This window comes from Dendrobates tinctorius, unplaced genomic scaffold (assembly GCF_039654945.1).
Source record: "Dendrobates tinctorius isolate UK_male_01 unplaced genomic scaffold, ASM3965494v1 ptg000165l, whole genome shotgun sequence".
NCBI classification, from domain to species: domain Eukaryota; kingdom Metazoa; phylum Chordata; class Amphibia; order Anura; family Dendrobatidae; genus Dendrobates; species Dendrobates tinctorius.
Genome location: NW_027361832.1, coordinates 19,998,038 through 20,011,091, shown reverse-complemented (window position 1 = coordinate 20,011,091; position 13,054 = coordinate 19,998,038). Strand labels below are relative to the sequence as shown.

Here is a 13,054-nt window from a genome sequence, read left to right as displayed (position 1 = left end):
GTGATTAAGGAACAGGTGCGCTCCTTTAGACCGGGTTCATTTCCAGCTCTGCATTTTTTTCTTGCTGAGCACTGGACAGGGCAGCCGGCAGCCAGACTGCATAGTAGAAAAGCAGCAAGTGAGAAGCCTGTCTCTGCCTACCGCCACACCACCCTGAACACGCCCGATCTCGTCTGATCTCGGAAGCTAAGCAGGGTCGGGCCTGGTTAGTACTTGGATGGGAGACCGCCTGGGAATACCAGGTGCTGTAGGCTTTTGCTTTTTCCTTCCTTCCACCAGCAGGGGTCACTGTCCTCTATGCCTTTTTTCCATTCCCTTTCACAAGGGCACACATGCTTCTTTCCTCTTTTCATTTGCTTTCTCTCTTGCGCTATTTCGTCCGTGCAAACTGCCAGCATCCTTCTCATCACCGTGGGCCTCCAGCATTGTTGCTTATTTACTTTTAATACTAGGCTTCCTTTCAACAGGACCAGCGCCTCCCGCGGGCTTGGGGGCATCCTCCGGCAACCTGGAGGCCAGTTTACAGGCCGAAGCAAGCAGGACACCTTTGCAGGCAACACGACCCCCCTGAAGAGCAGCACACAGTCACTGGCAACCAGAATGGTGACCGGTCTGCAAACCCTGTCTTATGAGGAAAGGTTGCAGGATTTGGGAATGTTTAGTTTGCAAAAGAGAAGACTGAGAGGAGACTTAATAGCTGTCTACAAATATCTAAAGGGCTGTCACATTGTAGAAGGATCAACTTTATTCTCATTTGCACAAGGAAAGACTAGAAGCAATGGGATGAAACTGAATGGGAGGAGACACAGATTAGATATTAGAAAATTTTTTTTAACAGTTAGAGTGATCAATGAGTGGAACAGGCTGCCACGAGAAGTGGTGAGTTCTCCTTCAATGGAAGTCTTCAAACAGAGGCTGGACAGACATCTGACTGGGATGATTTAGCGAATCCTGCTTTGAGCAGGGGGTTGGACCAGATGGCCCAGGAGGTCCCTTCCAACTCTACGATTCTATGATTCTATCTCACCCTCTTCCTTCATTCGCTCCTGGACGTCTCAATCCGCCTCAAGTTGCGGCTGCTCCAGCTTGCGCCTTCTGTCACGTCCCCCCAGATGAATGGTTTAGCCTGCAGGAGACCCTGCGTGGAGCCATATTTAAAGACAAATGATGCTCGGGCCCTGCTGCGGCGCGTGGTTTCACTGCAAAACAAACAAAGACTGTAGGGGCGGCCCAGCCTTTGCATCGGCCCTTCGGAGCCCGCCTCCACATGGTCAGAGTTCTCGCCACCACGCGAGCCTGAGGCAGGCTGGCCAGGCGATGGACCAAGCCGTGTCTACTGGCCATACCACCCTGGATACGCCCGATCTCGTCCGAACTCGGAAGCAAAGCGGGGATGGGCTTGGACAGTACTTGGATGGGAGACCTCCTGGGAACACCGAGTGCTGTAGACCATTTTGATGACATTTTGCTCCCTGGCCCAGCTCGGCTAGTATACAGGGGCGCCTTATCAGACACCAACATTACCTAAGCTGGAAGCCCCAAGCCGCATAATGCCTCTGATGCCTCTGAGATGGTTTGCAGCTAGGGACGCTACCACGCCTCCTCGCATGCCTCACACCAAGCTCCTTGCCGCAGCTATGAGTGCTTATTGACCCCTCGGCCTGCCTTCTGGAAATGAAGGCGTCATAAGCATCCTGGGCCGTTAAGGGGCCAGGCATTCAGCGGGCGCCCAGGGGATGATCTTTAGAGGCCGGCCGGCCGGCTGGCAGAAGTAACGTCTTCTTCTGCAAAGAAGCTTGTGTAACTAACCCAATCAGACGGCTGCCCAGGACCCAAATTCAGTACTAGTGTGGGGAGGAGGACCCCCATATAGTGTTTGGGCCGGAACCAAGGGGACCGCCATCAGAGTTATTGAAGGAAGCACAACAGGGGAATTACAAAGGGAGACATGCGACTGAGGTTGTCAGGGCAACAGGGGGAGGGGCTAGGGTAAAAGGAGCAGGGGACGCGCTGAAGTGGCAGTTGGGGAAGAGAGGGAGTGAAGGCAGGACACAGGGTGACTTGCAGGGGTACCGAGAGGAGCCTGCGAGGAGAAAGCGGCCGATTTACCGACAAGAGAGACGTGAGAGACTGTGCCCAGAGACTGCTCCCCGCTCCTGTTCTGAGAGAATTATCCCCGCTAAACCCCGCCTTAGAGAGAGAGGAACTATACCTCCGGTTGTGGCCGTGAGTACCGGTAACCAGGCCTCAGAGATCTGGGCCCTTCCCCCCAGCCTTCCCCCATCACGCCGACCCGGCCACCATTGTCCTCAAGATACGCCACCTTGTCACAGGCGGGATTAAAGGCTCGCTACCCTGGCTTAGGAAGAGACTCCTTGGTAAAGGACGGCTACAGGCCTTTCTGGGGAACTGCGTCATCACCGCGCGCCACCTCCATCATTTACTTCAGGGCCTGTTGAGACCCAACGGCATTGCTTTCTTCAGGGCCTGTTGCGCCCCAGCGGCAGTGTTTTCTTCAGGGCCTGTTGCACCCCAGCGGCAGCGTTTTCTTCAGGGCCTGTTGTGCCCCAGCGGAGGCGTTTTCTTCAGGGCCTGTTGCGCCCCAGCGGCAGCGTTTCCTTCAGGGCCTGTTGCGCCCCAGCGGCAGCGTTATCTTCAGGGCCTGTTGCGCCCCAATGTCCCCGTTTCCTTCAGGGCCTGGTGCGCCCCAGCGGCAGCGTTTCCTTCAGGGCTTGTTGCGCCCCAGCGGCAGCGTTTCCTTCAGGGCCTGTTGCGCCCCAACGTCCCCGTTTTCTTCAGGACCTGTTGCGCCCCAACGTCCTTGTTTTCTTCAGGGCTTGTTGCCCCCCAACGGTATTATTTTCTTCAGGGCCTGTTGCCCCCACCGACATCACTTTCCTCAGGACAGCCGCCTCAGCGACCTCAACGCGGCCACGCTACCGAACCCAGCAGTCCCTGGAAGGCTAAGTGAAACTATATTGGGTTAAGATTGTTGAGTCCCTGCGTGGACTGTTGGTGTTGTACTTATTCCTTGTTTTGTTCAGCCTAGCCCTTCGGCTAGGGTTTTATAAAAGTAATTTCGAAAACCACCATTCGTTTAGTGTCTCGTCACTGCATCCTGCGAACCTGTCCGACCCTACACTAGGAAGGAGCGGGAGGGAATTGGGGGCATTTTCCTGCTAAGGCACGCAAATATTAATGATAATAAGACAGACAGGACAGTCTGACACTTGCTGGCGCTGAGGCTGCAGGGGCAAATAGGAGGTGTGGCCATGTGCAAGCATATGTGCGTGCTCGCTTGCAAGTGACTGTGCGCTTCCTAGGTGTGGCGCGCTGCAGACAGTCAAAGGGGTTGTTCCCTTTCATTAAATGTTCTTCCCAGGTTGCAGGCTTTTAGAAAGTAACAAACCGCCCTGTACTCACCCTACCCGGGTCCACCGGAGAGTCTCACCGCTGCTCCAGGTCTGTGGCATTGGCTGCGACGCTGATGTCACGTCAGCAGCCGATCAGTGAGCTCAGCGGCTCTGAGCGGGGCGTTCTGCCTACAACCCCTTTAAGAGAGCCAGCAAAAAAGTGAAGAGAAAGGAAATTACAAAAGGGCCTCTTGCTGAGCACTGGCGATAAGAGAGACAGTCCAAAAAGGAGCGCCAGCCAGGCGTGATTAAGGAACAGGTGCGCTCCTTTAGACCGGGTTCATTTCCAGCTCTGCAATCTTTTCTTGCTGAGCACTGGACAGGGCAGCCGGCAGCCAGACTGCATAGTAGAAAAGCAGCAAGTGAGAAGCTTGTCTCTGCCTATGGCCACACCACCCTGAACACGCCTGATCTCGGAAGCTAAGCAGGGTTGGGCCTGGTTAGTACTTGGATGGGAGACCGCCTGGGAATACCAGGTGCTGCAGGCTTTTGCTTTTTCCTTCCTTCCACCAGCAGGGGTCACTGTCCTCTATTCCTTTTTTCCATTCCCTTTCACAAGGGCACACATGCTTCTTTCCTCTTTTCATTTGCTTTCTCTCTTGCGATATTTCGTCCGTGCAAACTGCCAGCATCCTTCTCATCACCGTGGGCCTCCAGCATTGTTGCTTATTTACTTTTAATACTAGGCTTCCTTTCAACAGGACCAGCGCCTCCCGCGGGCTTGGGGGCATCCGCCGGCAACCTGGAGGCCAGTTTACAGGCCGAAGCAAGCAGGACACCTTTGCAGGCAACAAGACCCCCCTGAAGAGCAGCACACAGTCACTGGCAACCATCTCACCCTCTTCCTTCATTCGCTCCTGGACGTCTCAATCCGCCTCAAGTTGCGGCTGCTCAAGCTTGCTCCTTCTGTCACGTCCCCCCAGATGAATGGTTTAGCCTGCAGGAGACCCTGCGTGGAGCCATATTTAAAGACAAATGATGCTCGGGCCCTGCTGCGGCGCGTGGTTTCACTGCAAAACAAACAAAGACTGTAGGGTCGGCCCAGCCTTTGCATCGGCCCTTCGGAGCCTGCCTCCACATGGTCAGAGTTCTCGCCACCACGCGAGCCTGAGGCAGGCTGGCCAGGCGATGGACCAAGCCGTGTCTACTGGCCATACCACCCTGGATACGCCCGAACTCGGAAGCAAAGCGGGGATGGGCTTGGACAGTACTTGGATGGTAGACCTCCTGGGAACACCAAGTGCTGTAGACAATTTTGATGACATTTTGCTCCCTGGCCCAGCTCGGCTAGTATACAGTGATAGGAACTGAAGGAGTTAAATTGAGTTCTGTCTATGTTGCATTCTCTTGTTTAAAACCTTATCTTTTCTTCGAGGAGATGTCTCAGACATCTCCCTTGTGAACCAAGGTCAAATACCTCTGCTTTTTCGCCTAAATGACTTTCTTTGTCTAAAACAAGTTGTAAAATCATTTGTACTGCGCATGTCTGTAAAATGTTTAAATTCTTTACTATAAAAGACGGAAGCCTAACTGATAAGCCAGAGGCGTCTTGGAGGCATCCTGAGTTGTACCATACAGCTGGTGTCTGTGTAGTTCTTCTCCACGGAGCTGATTTAATTAGAGACATATGATGCTTTACACCCAAGAACATCGGTCCTTCAGATGAAAGAGTAATCTGAGGGATCCCGACAGTTTCCTGGCGCCCGGAACAGGGACCTGATATAGGCACCTCTCCAAGACCACCCGGCTTACGGACCACTCCTGTTACTGATGAAATTGTGAACAGCAGACCTAAACACCTGGCCAGGTAAGAGATCAATTTTTCTCTTCTCTGCTCTTCATAATCTATCATTATAACTAAGGTCCGTATAAAGGGGAATCTAGTAGAGGAGGGGGCCGTAAAATCAGGTCCATATAAGAACTCTGAGGAAATCGGGTGTGACACACATATGTAATTCCTGTATCCCTGTCCGAATGAGAGGCTGTTGCAGATTCTGCCTGTGCACAGCTATTTTTAGAAGAAGAACTGATGCAAATCATAACGGGTATGGTGATTGGACATTTGCAGGGACAACCCCAGACACAAACATAAAAAAGTTTCACCACTTCAAGAAGGGAGAACAGTGGTGGGTATTGTTAGCATTGAATACACATGTCCCATTGAGTGACACGCTGAGAGGTCTGACATTACGGAAGATAAGGCTGGGTGAACAGTTCATACTGCTCAGCCCGGACGGACAAGTTTTTCACAATAGACGATTCCGCACTAGGAATAGAGGAGGTTGTTAAGTGACTGCCTTGATTTGAAGGACTGTGGAAAGTAGACAAATAAGCTGCACAGTAGGTATTCGTTCAAAGAGTGGTGATATTGCCTAACTGGGTCATGTGACTGCGTCCTTCCGGGGAGGTCACCGCCTAAGCTTAAATCAACACCCTTTACGGATAAACCTTGTGACAGATAAGAGTGTGATTGAATGAGCACAGGACTGTGAAATGAGCCTGTGACAAGATATGACTGAAGAACCCCGATAGATGGATACTTTGTTTACAATCCTGTGTGTTGTGGGAGTATTTCTGTTCGGATGCTACATAGCATATAAGTACACGAAACACGTAGTACACCGAGGAACAGACACTTCATTTAGCCTGTTAGCACCTTAGGAAGAAGGTAACGAGGTATAGTAGAGCCTAGTCTTGAGCTTACCCAATACACCACCTAAGGCAGGGGACTAACAGGAAGACAACAAGAGAGACAGGATAAGAATAAAAGATAAGATGGGGAACAGTCAGGGAAAGATACCTGAAGAAGGAGATTGGTTATGTGATATAATTGAGGATAGATATGGAAGACGTGCAGCAAGAGACCTAGAGAAGGTATTAAAAAGATTCAAGGTAAAAGGGAAAGAGGCTTTAAATGAGGATAAATGGAAAGAAATAAAAGACACAAAGTCAGGAAAAATTGCAGATGCGGGATGGGGGGAACAGGTTGAAGCATGTTTAAAATGTTCACAAGTTGCTCAGAGGGAAAAGTGGGCATATAATGAGAAGACAGGGAAATGGATACGTTCAAAGAAGGTCAGAAAGACAGATGACCCAGTGGAGGAAATGCGTGAGCCTCCACCCTATCCAACCCCTTTGTCAGTGCCACCACCAGTACCTATGGCTCCTGCCGCAATTCCCAGTTCACCCCCACCACCGTCCACTGGACTGTACCCTAATGTACAATCACCATCACCTGATAATGGCAATCCAGGATGGATTTGTAGTAATTGTGGTCAACAAAATCCAGACTGGAGAAATACTTGCCTAGCCTGTGGAGCACCCCGTTACCACCACCCTAGCAGGTTAGCCCCTGTTAGGACTCAAAATACCCCTTTTAGAGAAGTGGATGACCAAGGTGTTACCCGCACCAGACATATTCAGACCCTTCATTACACTCCATGGTCTGCCCCAGAATGTATGGCATTATTGTCCAATGCTCCAGATCCAACTACCTTCCCTATGGCGTTTGCCCGATATATAAGACAGGTACTGACTGTACACAGAGGGACTTGGTTGGATGGGGAAGACCTATGTAGACTGAAATTACCATTAACTACCCAAGGGGAGTTCTCACACATTATCGGACCAAACAGACCGCCTGACGATGACCAAGAGGGTAACCTTCGAACTCAGGCTTCAAGAGAGCCTTTCTTAACCGCCCTTGATAATTTTATGCAGACAAAACAGAGACAGAGAGGTAACATGACAGCCATACCACAGAAACCGGGACAATCTGTCACCGATTTCTTCCGGATATTGGAAACGGCCTTCCAAGATGAGGGTCTTGACACCAATAATGAGGGAGTATCGAGACTATTGGCAAAAGCCTTCATGGAAGGGTTACTCAAAGAAATACGAGATCCCCTGAAAATAAGCACCCCCGATTGGAGATCAGTACCTGATGCCCATGGATTAAGACAAAAAGCTATGGGAATTGAGCTAGATGTACAGGAAAGGAAGAATGCACCGCCAGCAAAAATAAGAGTAGCGGTGACTCAGTTTGATAATCAGGGAAATCCAATAAGTGGGGCTAGGAGGAGAACTTTTACATGTCACTATTGTAAGAAGCCAGGTCATTTCCAAAGAGATTGCCGTAAGAGGAAAGCGGATAGAGAAGCTCAGCCTAGAAGGGAAGAACCTACTGACTGACTAAATGCAATTAGAATGAAACTCGACTCTAGGGAACCAGTAGTTAAAATTCAGGTAAATGGTAAAAAGGTACCCTTTCTATTAGATACCGGAGCAACCTCTTCGGTGGTCAATGACAAAGTAATAACTCCAGACCTCCTTTCAGAGTATTCGACTTTTGTCTCAGGATTCAGTGGACAATCTAGCCTAATTCCTTTTAGCAAACCTTTACCAGTTAGGATAGGACCTAAAATGTTCCTGAATACATTTTTGTTTGTCAAAAGAGCACCAATTTGCCTATTGGGAGTGGATGTACTAAAGAAATTGCAGGCAGATATCAAATTTGCTGAAGATGGTACAGTACATCTTACTATCCCAGATGAGGATGAGGATGCTCTTGAGGCTTGCATGATAATTCAAGCTCTCGAGTCACAAAATCCTGATGACACCACATCACAACCATGGGACCCAGCCCTAGACAAATTACCTGATACCTTATGGGCAAAAGGGAATGCGGATATTGGTTTACTTCCCGTGTCCCCAGTTGTGGTGGAGGTGCCCGCAGACACAAGATTGCCACAGCTGCGGCAGTACCCTATCAGTGCCCAACAAGAGGCTGCTATTGAGGCACAAGTCACTGATCTTGTAAACAAAGGAGCATTGGTGTCAATTAAATCACAAGCTAATACGCCATTGTTTCCTGTCAAAAAGAAAGGAGGACCAGGTGATGCCCCGAAATATCGCATGGTACATGATCTGAGAGAGATCAATAAGGTCCTTGTTCCTTTGACACCAGTAGTACCTAACCCACACACGCTATTGGTGAAAATCCCTAGTCAATCGAAATGTTTTTCAGTGATTGATCTGTCAAACGCATTTTTCTCAGTGCCCCTCCACAAAAGCTGTTGGCATCTGTTCGCTTTTACATTTAAGGGCAAACAATATGCCTGGACCAGACTGCCACAGGGCATGCAGCATTCACCCACACTGTACACGCAAGCATTGCAATCTGTGTTGGCCGGCTGGCCACACCCACCTGATATTGTGCTCTTACAATATGTGGATGACCTGTTGCTTTGTGCACCTGATGAGGCTAACTGTAGAATCCATACACTTTCACTACTGATGTTTTTATCAGACAATGGATGTAAGGTCAACAGAGAAAAATTACAGTTTTGCCAACCAAAAGTCATATTCTTAGGACATTGTCTATCACATGGTACCCGACACTTAACCAATGACAGAATCACAATTGTACAACAAATGAAGGAACCGACAACCCATAAGCAGTTGAGAGCATTTTTGGGTTTAGTTTCGGCTTGCCGCCAATGGGTCATACATGCTAGTGAACACATGCAGCCACTGTATGATTGCATCAACACAACACCTTTCCAACTGACTGACATTGCACGAGACTCATTTCAGTATCTGAAGAAGGCCATAGTGTCAGCCCCAGCATTAGGTATACCTAACTATGATATACCCTTTCAACTGATGGCCGCTGAAATTAGAGGGCATGCTACTGGCATTTTGACACAGAAACATGACAAAAAGAATAGACCCCTTGCATACTATTCTGCCAAATTAGACTCTGTGGCACAGGGAACACCATCCTGTGTTAGAGCAGTCTCTGCAATCGCATTGCTGCTTGACAAAGTTTCTGATATTGTACTGGATAACCCACTAACTGTCTGTACCACACATGATATATACGGTATCCTGAATCAGGTTTCTGCTAAACATATTTCTATGGCAAGACAACTCAGATTGCAATGTGCCTTGCTTATGCCTCCTAATGTTACGTTTACCAAAACTCAGAATCTGAATCTGGCTACATTGTTGCCAATTGCAGATTCTGAAGGGGGGATATAGATGAGAACACATTATCGCTTTCTTTTGAGCCCCCACACGAGGTTGAATATGATTGCATAGAACTGATGCAGCAAGAAGTTGTTGGCTTGCCCAATGTCACAGACACACCATTGTCAAATCCAGACTTTATATTTTTTGTGGATGGCAGCAGATATGCCGATGAAAGTGGAAAATTCCACACAGGATATGCGGTAGTGTCACCACATGAGACTATTGTAGCAAAGGCACTTCCACCCCACATGTCCGCACAAGAGGCTGAGCTGACAGCTCTGAATGAGGCATTAAAACTTTCCAAAGGAAAAACAGCAAATATCTACACTGACTCAAGATATGCCTTTGGGATAGTACATGATTTTGGGGTTTTGTGGCGCACAAGGGGTTTCATGACAGCAGCAGGAACACCCATAAAACATGCCACACTGATCAGAGAAATCCTCGAGAATGTGGCCCAGACACAGGGGGTGGCCGTTATGAGGGTGCCAGCACACACCAGAAAAGACAACATGGAAGCAAAAGGCAACGAGAAAGCAGACCAGGCGGCGAAGCAAGCTGCCTTGGGGACTCCAGATAAAGTAAACATAGTGCACAAGGATGCATCAGAATTGTTTACAGACTTACAAAAGTTCCAAGAAGACTCCGCTCAGACGGACAAGGAAACTTGGGAAAAGATGGGAGCTGAGAAGACGAACGGAATGTGGAAGAAAGATCAGAAGTACTGTTTGCCTAGGGTTTTGTACCCAAGGATGGCAGAAGCAGTTCACCTTCCAACTCACATGTCCGCCAATGGAATGACGCGCCTAGTCACGAAGGTTTGGATTGCTCCTGGGTTTGGGAAGGTGGCGCAGCTACACTGTACTACCTGTCCCATATGCCTAGCACACAATCCCGGACAGGTGGTGAAAACTCCACTGAAACACAGTCCTAGGCCGTTATATCCCTTCCAGAGACTACAGATCGACTACATTCAACTCCCCAGAAGTGGACCATATGAATATGTTCTGGTGTGTGTTGACATGTTCTCTGGATGGCCAGAGGCCTACCCGGTGAAAACGGCTACAGCTCGAGCTACTGCAAAGAAACTGGTGATGGAACTAGTACCACGATTCGGTGTCCCTGAGACAATTGAATCAGACAGAGGTACACATTTCACTGCTGAGGTAATGCAAAATGTAATGCAAATGATAGGTGTAGAACAAGCATTTCATACACCCTACCACCCACAGAGTTCAGGGAAGGTAGAAAGAATGAACGGGACACTGAAATTGAAAATACAGAAAACCATGGAGCAGACCCATAGACCATGGCCAGAGTGTCTCCCATTAGCATTATTCTCAGTAAGGTACACACCCATGGGGAAAACTAAACTGTCACCCTTCGAGATACTGTTTGGAAGACCACCAAACACAGGGTTGTACTACCCACAGGTCTTAACACTTAATGTGGATAATTTGACAAGTTATGTAATCCAGTTGCAAAAGCATTTAACTCAAATGCATTCTCTAGTTTTCTCTTCCATTCCAGATCCAGATAGTGTGGAAGGAACTCATTGTCTACAACCTGGTGATTACGTATATGTCAAGAAACACTCCAGAAAGACCCTTGAACCCCGATATCAAGGACCTTACCAAGTACTCCTAACAACGCCTACTTCTGTTAAGTTGGAGGGATGACCAAACTGGATCCACGCATCACATTGCAAACTAGCCACAGGAATTAACAAAGCATAAGAGTGCATAATGTTTTGGTTTGGTTTTGTTGCATTTTCTGTAATAATGGTAGCTGCGTGGGATAGTTTAAATTCTCCAATGTCCTTGAATAATAAGTTTATACAACATCATGAAAAAATACTAAATGATTGGTCAAAAGACACTCAGTCTCCAGCAGACTGCTGGATCTGCACACATTCACCAGTATCAGCCACTAGTATTCCGTTCCTTGTTATTCCTGTGCCACCCGAGGAATTATTTGCCTGGACCAGTTGTTCTGATACACTTGCTAATAATGCCACAAATAATGTGAAGTTATGGAACACAACTGTTGGAATACCTATTGTGGGATGGGTAGGATACCCTTGGTGGCAGGGTAACCTTTCAGGAAGTAATACACACCTTCAATATCTGGCATATAAAGGGGGAGCTTGGGTACCCAGGAATAGAACTCGATTAACCTACCTGGGGCAAATTCCAATGTATGGCCTACAAGTTAGTTTTAGTGTAACTTCTCACTCTACTGACGCCTTTAAGCCAATACTGCTAGAAAGAAGGTTGCATAATACGTCCTGGGAGTATTCCAATTTATTTCCCCAGGGCACTAACGAAACTTGTATTAATATTTCAGGTAATATACCTTGTAACGAGTTATCTGGATATGAGAAAGGAACTCCCACCTGTGGAAATCCCGATGTAGGGTATTGTAGCCCTTTAGGACAACTTCCAAATTGGTGTATGCTTCAGAATGTATCTGCGTTCATAGATTTAGTCCATAGACTGGTACTACAACATTCAGCCCTATGGGACCTACCTAGTGACATGTACTGGATATGTGGAGACAATGCATATAAATGGTTGCCAGTAGGGGTAAGAGGTACTTGTACTCTGGGACGTTTGACTCCGGCTACCTTTATCGTTCCAAACCAACAATTAGATATGAAGGCAATACCCAAACATACATTATACAAAAGAGCTACTGACAATACACCTCGCCTCTCTGGGAGACCACATATAGTGCAGATGAGTGTGGCTAATAAAATTGTCAGCTCTATTTTTATTTATCCTATGATCACTCAAATGTGGGATAAATTAGTCAGGGCTACAGATTACTTAGATGACCAAATATGGGATATATTGGATATATTGGACACCACCGTTGCTGTCCAAAATCAGCTCATCATAGTCACTAATCAGCATACCATAGTATTAGATTATTTAACTGCAGCGCAAGGAGGTATGTGTCAAGTCATCGGACCCGCTTGCTGTCATTATATAGATCCCAACAGTAGTTTAAAGTTAAGATCAAAAATAGAGGATGTTCAAAGACTTAGAGATCAGTACGATAAAGACAATGATCGTACTAAGGATAGTTGGTGGTCAGATACATTCTCTTTTCTTAATCCAGCTAATTGGTTTAAGGGTATTGGAGGCTGGATAGCTGGGATTATACTAAGTCTATTACGTATTGTTGTTTGTACCTTCGTAATATATGTATTTTTTAAACTTGTTTTTTGGTGTTTTTCTGTATGTAAGAAAAAGTACAGGTATAGATGAAATAGATAAATTAATGACAGAACATATGCCAAAATTGATAACTGTTTTCTTTAGGTTTCAGGTTGACATCTCATTTCTGGCATGAAGGAGCGTACTCTTGTGATGACAGACGTGGCCTTAGTAACCAGGGGATGGAGAAGGTAAAAGAAGATGCCTGTCTCCCTCGGGCAACCCGTCGGCCTGGGATAGTACCTGGTGAATAGGGCACTATCAGCTGTCGTTGCAGGACCCAGTGTTCCAGATTGATGAAAAATGAAGATGTCAAAGGGGGGAATGATAGGAACTGAAGGAGTTAAATTGAGTTCTGTCTATGTTGCATTCTCTTGTTTAAAACCT

At 47.5% G+C, this 13,054-nt stretch overlaps 2 non-coding genes and 2 pseudogenes across 2 annotated transcripts; all 4 read left to right on the top strand.

Moving 5' to 3' along the window:
• Window positions 1-135: 135 nt before the first annotated feature.
• LOC141053308 (5S ribosomal RNA) lies at window positions 136-254 on the top strand. Its single transcript, XR_012221054.1, has one exon. It is a non-coding gene; the product is annotated as a 5S ribosomal RNA (ribosomal RNA).
• Window positions 255-1,331: 1,077 nt separating this feature from the next.
• On the top strand, window positions 1,332-1,451 carry LOC141053345 (5S ribosomal RNA). Its single transcript, XR_012221088.1, has one exon. It is a non-coding gene; the product is annotated as a 5S ribosomal RNA (ribosomal RNA).
• A 2,341-nt stretch (window positions 1,452-3,792) lies between these two features.
• On the top strand, window positions 3,793-3,901 carry LOC141053492 (5S ribosomal RNA; annotated as a pseudogene).
• Window positions 3,902-4,555: 654 nt separating this feature from the next.
• On the top strand, window positions 4,556-4,665 carry LOC141053563 (5S ribosomal RNA; annotated as a pseudogene).
• Window positions 4,666-13,054: the final 8,389 nt, after the last annotated feature.